The following is a 7,322-nucleotide window of genomic DNA, read 5'->3' as shown; positions in this document are numbered from 1 at the left end:
CCCCTTGCCTCCATGATAGCCTGCCCTGCCACTTAGGCTGTCTCACCACAGGCCCAAAACAAAGCAACCATGGATTGAAACCTCTAAAATCATGAGCCAAAATAAACCTTTGTCCCTTGTAAGTTGATTTTCTCAAATATTTTGTCATAGTGACAGAAAACTCACTTTCCATTTTCCGCTGAAACACCATTATGCAGTACCTGGCCACATTTTCTGTGTGTGTGTGTGTGTGTGTGTGTGTGTGTAAGTATAAATCAATAAAGTTTACATTCGTATATGAGTTGAGACACTGCTTTAAAAGTCAGTGAACATCAAGATGTAAGGATAGAAATTTATGTGGTGAAAGTGATATGCTTTGTAGTATTTTCTGAACTAAAAATAATTTATCATGGTTGACCCACTTTAATGTTTGAATAACATGTATAAAATTCATGTTAATCTCTGAATCTATGTATTGCTTTAAGGGTGATATTGACAATTATAGTTGCTACTGCTTCAGCCCCCAAAATTTCTCTGAATTTAAATTACCATATGAAAGAACTACAATGATTCCAAAGAATTTTCTGTTTTAGCATAGATAAAAATAAAACACAAATTACTTCAAAATCTCAATTAATAATATCATAGATTCACTTAAAAATTTAAAAATAAATTTTATGGGATAAACACATAGTAATCAAGCCCTGGTGTTCTCATGGGATGCGTGCCTGTTACCCCCAACACTGGGTAAGCAGACGCAGGAGGGAGGTAGGAGACCAGGACCACTGGCTAAAAGACAGGATATAATCTGTAAATCATGAAGATCCAGAACAGAGCCTGGGAACAGGATGCAACCATGTAACCTGATCCAGAATGAACATGGCCTGTCAATCATGGCCAGGATGCAGGGGCAGGTGACCAGATCTGGGAGGATATCGAAACCAGTGACCCTTGACACTGCCACTACTGCGGTCTTGCTGTTCTGTGGTCCTCTTGCATTAGCAGCAGCCCATCCTGCCAAAAGTTTTAACTGCTCCTAAACTGTCCCAGCCTGGAGTCACCACTCATGGTGCCATCTGACAATAGGAGGATTGTCAAGAGTTTAAGGCCAACCCGAACTATATAGAGAGACCCAGTCTCAAAAAAACAAATACTACTGGAACTAATAGTATAAAAATAACAACAATAATGATGAGTTCTGTCTCTCATATCACTCATTTAAATATTACTGACCCATAACATAACACTGCTGCTACACATGATAATTAAATATGGTTATCTTTGATAACCTGTAGTCAAATGAAACAGTTTTGTCTATGTTTGAAGATAGATATATTAAGGTAGGGAAATAGAGTATTACTACTTCAAAGTTCATTAATCTGTACTCTTATACACTGAAATATGTAGCTCTCTATTTGTACTCATACCTTCCTCCTCCTTAAAATGGCAGGCAAAGGCCTGGTAATCCTTGATCCTTACTGGTCAGGTTTGAATCAGTCATGAAATATTAAACTAAACCCTAACTGGGAACCCACTAGAACAGTTAAAATTCTTTGCTATTATAAATTATGTCATAAGCTAATACTACATGTGGATCCTATGTATTTTTTTCTAAATCATGAGAAATGCTTATTTAAAATTTGATACAAATGAGTAAGTTACCCTTCTTAATTTATATTGTACCACTTTGGATCACCACCAGTAAAATATATTTCCACACACTCCCAAAATATATATTACCACTGTTTCTAAGAAGTGATAAGCTGTATCTCACAGATTGAATATGAATCTTTTTTTGCTTATGGAAGATTTTTTTCACATTTCTGTAAATGTGCTTCTTTTCCTGTGAACTTCATATTAGTATCATTTTATTATTTACCTCATCCTTATTGATGCATATAAATTCTTTATATATTATGTTATTTAAATTTTTGTCTATCATGCATAATAAACATTCTCTCATTTTGTTGTTTGTCTATTAACTTTTTTCATGATGTATTTTGATGTGGAAAAATGTAAAATTATTATGTAAGGCAATCTGCCCTTTCTAAAAATATATTTCCAGCCTTGATGTAATTCTTTAAAGATTTTTAGAAAAATCTGTTCTTTACCTAAAGTTAAAAAATGTTTACCTATATGTTATAATAGAATTTAAACCCAAATTCTTTTATAGTCAACTATGATAAATTAGTTAATTTTCAGTTCTTTTTTTAATTTTTTTTTAATTTTCAGTTCTTATGCCAATAAAATATCATTTGATTAATATAACTTTGAAATGGGCTGCATAGATAAAAGATAAATCATAGGAAATGGGCACATACATCTTTCACAAAAGAGACGGAAAGTGGGTCTAGAAATGGAGAGAGGGGAAGGAGAGGAAAGGAAGAAGAAGAAAATGAATTAATATTGCGTAGTGCACTGATGCCCAACCGCCGTGATGAATGCAATCCTCACAAGCTATAAACCTGTGATACTAAAAATGACATATTTACAAGAATGAGCACTTGCTGTGAGAACACGGTTTACTTCTGAAATTTTTCAGTAACTTTATTCACTCTTTCAATAGCATTTCTTAATTTCTTAGATCTCCCACTGTTCATTTCAAGCAATTAGTCACATCTATAAATAGGATTTCTTCCCATTTTCAGCCACTAGTCATTTCTTGTTAATCTGCTGAACTATTGTCTTTTGTCTTATATCAGGCAATTTATTAGAATTTTATCTAGATTTCCTTCTGATTAACTTAGAATTTCTATGTTTAGAAAATCAATAATGAAGTGTTTGGGCTCTTTCCAATATTTATCTTATATTTACTTTTCTTTTATTATTTTATTGGCTAGTCCCCAACAATAACGCAGAATGACACTATTGTATAAAATTTTCTAATTTATTGTTCTTTATTGAATTTTGTAAACTGAGGTTAAGGATCCTAACAAAATGATCATATGTATTTTTCCTCTTTTAACCTATTAATGGAATGAATCATATCATATTTCAAAACCATGTTAATAAATTTCCTAATATTGAGGCAAGCTATCATATTGATGTTTGAAAGAAAACCCCGGTTATGGCATATTTTTCCTGTTAATAATTTTTCAGGATTTTTACATCTCCACTCAAGTGAGATTGTATTGTATTTTTCACTGGGGAGGTTTGTTAAGTTTAACCATCAGAGTAAAAAGATAAATTAATTAAACTGAAAATGCTTCATTTTTTAACTCATGGAGAAATTGATATGGTCTGCTCATTACCTTTCCATTATAAATATGACAGACCCTCCCCATAAAACTACCTCAACTGAGGACCGGCAAGATAGCTCAGCAGACTGAGCACCTGCTTTGGCAAGTGCAGGAACCAAAGTTCAATCCCCAGTCCTGCATGTTGTGCAGGTCCTGCCCCTGGGGCACACTGAGCCAGCAACCAAGTCCGTGCATGGTAGCACAGGCCTGTAATCCCAGCCGTAGGAAGGCTGAAAACAGGAGGATCACTATGAGTCCGAGCTGCGTAGTGAGACCCTGTACCAAATACATAAAATGAAAACAACAAAAATCCTACCTCAACTGATCTCTTGTAGTGAATGTTGGACAAAGAAGCAGATGATTATTATATTTAGATTTTTATTCTTATAATTTAGAAGATTGTCATTTGGGAGTCAGAGGATACCATTCCTGTAGGTTTTCAGATTTATGGAAATTCTTTGCATATAATACTTGTTAATTAATTGTATTTTTGGTCTTTTTCCCATTTTTGTTTAAATGTAACTGATCAATAACAATTTTTTTATATTTAAGGAATACAATGTGATGTTTTGATATGTACATACATTTTAAAGTGATTACCACACTCAGCTGATTACCATATGCACATCTCTATCACCTCTCATACTTGTTTTTTCTGCTGTGAGAATATTTTAAAACTATGCTAAGATGAGCATTTTTAATATTTAGTTAGAAAATATTTAAGGTTATAAAATGTGGTAGGCTGAGATGTGATCTTCTCAAAGATACGGATGACCTAACTCTCAGAAACTGTGAATGTCACTACATGGCAAAGGGATGTGCAGATATAATTAGGTTGGGGACCTGGGCATGGGGGTATCTTATGTTATACGGGCTGACCATGTGTCAGATCACAGGAGCCTTTATGGTGGGGACACAGAAAGCCCAAAGACTCTTCCAGGAGAGGAGCAAAACCCTGGAGCTCAGCAAGAAACGGCCACGAGCCAAGGACACAGAGACCTCCAGAACCTAAAGAGGGCAAGAACTACATTTGGTTCTCAGTCTAGCCACCACCTTTCCCCTGGCCCAGTACAACTGATTGCAGACTTCTGATTTCCCATATTGTAAGAAAGTAAATTTGTGTTGCTTCAAGCCACTAAGCTTTTAGGTAAGCTTTTGTGTAGCCATAGGACACAAAGGTACACAATTTTTCATGTTTGATATATTTTCTTTAGTCATCTGCCATTTTGTTTATTTTTTATCTCAAATGACTTAGATTTAATTACAGGAAGCAAACTAAATGGCAAGCTGACAATAGAGAAGAATACTGTCAGGGCCTTTTGTAAACTGAGCTAGGACAGAGAGGTCCTGGGGGCTGCCCCTCAACCTGATCCCTTCTGAAAAAAGGCATCCACAATGTTCCTGGCACCCTGGCCAAGGAAAAGGGGAGCCACTGGTCTGTGTGCTGAAGTCGCCTTGCCCACCATTCCCTCCTGGTCAGCATCAGTCCCCCACCCTGCCGGCTCTGATCTTAACCCTTCTTTTTGTGGCCCGAGACGAAGTCATCAGTCCTCAGCAGCAAAACTGCCATCTCCACCACTGTATTGTATGTTTGCAACTTCACAGTCAAAGGCTCCCGCATGCCCAGTTCCTTTAAGCCCACCAAAGCCCTGTCTCCCCATTTACACCCCCGGTCTCACAGCCTTCCTGTGTGTGTTTGGCCCAAAGAGAGCTCAGCAGGCATACAGTGCTAGCCTCACAGTACTGGATGAGTATGCGAGGATGACCTCCAGAGCCTGGGCTACTACCCTGTAGGGCCACTGCTCCACACCAGTCATGGCCTTGGAGTTTTCTGTCAAGGCATGGGCCACAGCCATCTCAGAGGCTCCACCTCACAGCACCAGCTGAGGGTCCAGGAGCAGGTTGCAGCACACTTGCATGGCGTCCTGTAGGTTGCTCTCTATTTCTGAGAGAATTTCTTTGCTGGTTTCTCTGAGGAAGATGGTACAGGCCTTTGAGTCTTTGGGTTCAATGATGAATATAAAGTACTTGTCTCCAATTTTCTTGATTTCTAGCAGGCCTGCTCCTGCTCCAACATCATCTTCTCTCAGCTCTTCCAGTTGGCCAACTATACAGGCCCGTAGGCTCTAGCAATCCAATTATTGTCTGTCTTCCAAACTCTATGGATGGCTGTGATAGTGGCCCACAAGAGGTAGTGCTGAGCCAAACCTGAAATGCCCTTTTCTGTGATGATCACATCAGGCTTCAACCGTATGATGTCCTCACAGAGCTGCTGAACATACTCTTCTTCCATCTGGAAGACTCGGGCCAAGCCTTCCTCTCATGTAATCTCAATGTCCATCTGGCTTTCTCCTTTCTTGTATTCCAGACATGAATCCAGCAGTATAATTTGAGGGTTCTTTATATACTGGCTCATTCGTGAATGGGTCACATCCTTGTTAATCATGACGGCAAGCAGGACACACAAGTCTTCGATGATGCCCCAGGTATCTTTTCCACTTTTGTATATTTCTTGATATCAATCTCTTTCTGACCATTTTCCTCCAATTGTACAGTCTTGACAGCATCCAGGGCAATATTACAAGCCAAAGAAGACACCAGCTGATTACTTTTGTAGTAATTGGGGCTATTGATGATGCTTAGCATCACATCATGGTTACTGATGTCAGCAGGGGTGCTGATTTCTTTAGAGTGCTGATCACATCCTCCAGTGCTTTGGGGTAAGCACTGATCACTACTGTTGGGCGCATCTGCTGCTCCAGAAAGTGCTCAGCCACAGACAGCATCTGCCCTGCAAGAATAATTACCAATGTGGTCCTATCTCCAAGTTCTTCATGTTGTATCCTACTAATTTCAATCATTGACTTGGCTGCTGAATGCTGGACTTGAATCTCTCGAAGAATGGCACTGCCATCATTGGTCGTCACGATGCCTCCTGTTGGATCCAAAAGCATCTTCATCATGGACTTGGGTCCCAAACATGTTCGAGTGATATCTGCAATAGTCTTAGCAGCATTGATGTTTCCAGATTGAAATTTTTTCCAGATCCATGCTTTGTATTCTGACTGAGCAAGAGCACGGGATGGTGGCTCATCGTGGCGGCACGTTGCAGAGTCAGGTACCCAGAGCAGGGGGAACCAGCAGAATCTTCTGGAGAGAGAGCCATTTTGTTTATTTTTGTTATCCTTACCAAAGAGTCATCTGTCCTTATAGTTACTTTGGCTTTGGGCTTTTAAATAATCTTCTCTTTTAAAGAATTATTTCTAATTCATTTGCTTCTAATTTTATTTTGGCTAATTCTTACCCTTTATTTTTATTTCTTTCATTTCTTAAATTTGATTAGTTACATTATTTCCTTTTTATTTCTTGTTATTGATAATTTTTTTTCTTTCTGTATTTGGTTGTTTCAAGGTCTCACCATGCAGCTCAGACTCATGGTGAGCCTCCTGCTTTCAGGCTCTCCAACCCTGGGAGTACCTGCATGTGCCACTATGCCCGGACTCTAGCCAACTCAGCCTGCCCTGGGATGGGGCTGGTACAGCATGTGGTGCTGGGGATCGAACAGTAGTCCCTGCACTTGCCTAAGCTTGCCCAAAAAGGTGCTTTAGTCTGCTGAGCTATTTTGCCAGTCCCGAAAAAGTTTTTAAAGGTTTTAAAATCATTCTTTAAAAAAAAGGCTTTGCCATATTCCAGAAATTTTGATATGTGGAATGTCAGAATTTTAATGAGTTTACAGGTCAAGGATATTTTTGGGCCACAGAGGAAAGTGATCAATGATGTAGAGTGTGCCTAAAGAGAGTCACATGGAGAAAAATCATTCTCTCAAGCTTTCACAGGGAGCAAATTGGTCAAGCAAGAGTCGTGACTCATCCACATGGCTGACACTGACAAAGGATTTACAAACTGAGGTACAGGGTTGCAGGTTAAATCCTGAGGGAATTTGACTGACCTTATCAGATACAAAAGTTACATTTCTTATTATATAGGTCTTGCTCTTTCTTGGTCTTAACCGTCCAACAGAAAAGTATGAAAATGAAGTATAAAAGGTAAAGCCATATTAATATGACAAGCTGTAAAATGCTCAAGTCAACAACTTCGGAATTG

General features: G+C 38.5%; 1 pseudogene; it reads right to left on the bottom strand.

Annotated features, from left to right (window-relative positions):
* LOC101577876 overlaps positions 1-6,312 on the bottom strand; it is an 18,659-nt pseudogene extending 12,347 nt beyond the window's left edge.
* Positions 6,313-7,322: the final 1,010 nt, after the last annotated feature.

Source organism: Octodon degus, unplaced genomic scaffold (assembly GCF_000260255.1).
Source record: "Octodon degus isolate 3935 unplaced genomic scaffold, OctDeg1.0 scaffold00088, whole genome shotgun sequence".
In the NCBI taxonomy this organism is placed as follows: Eukaryota; Metazoa; Chordata; class Mammalia; order Rodentia; family Octodontidae; genus Octodon; species Octodon degus.
This window is presented reverse-complemented; position numbering and strand designations above follow the sequence as displayed.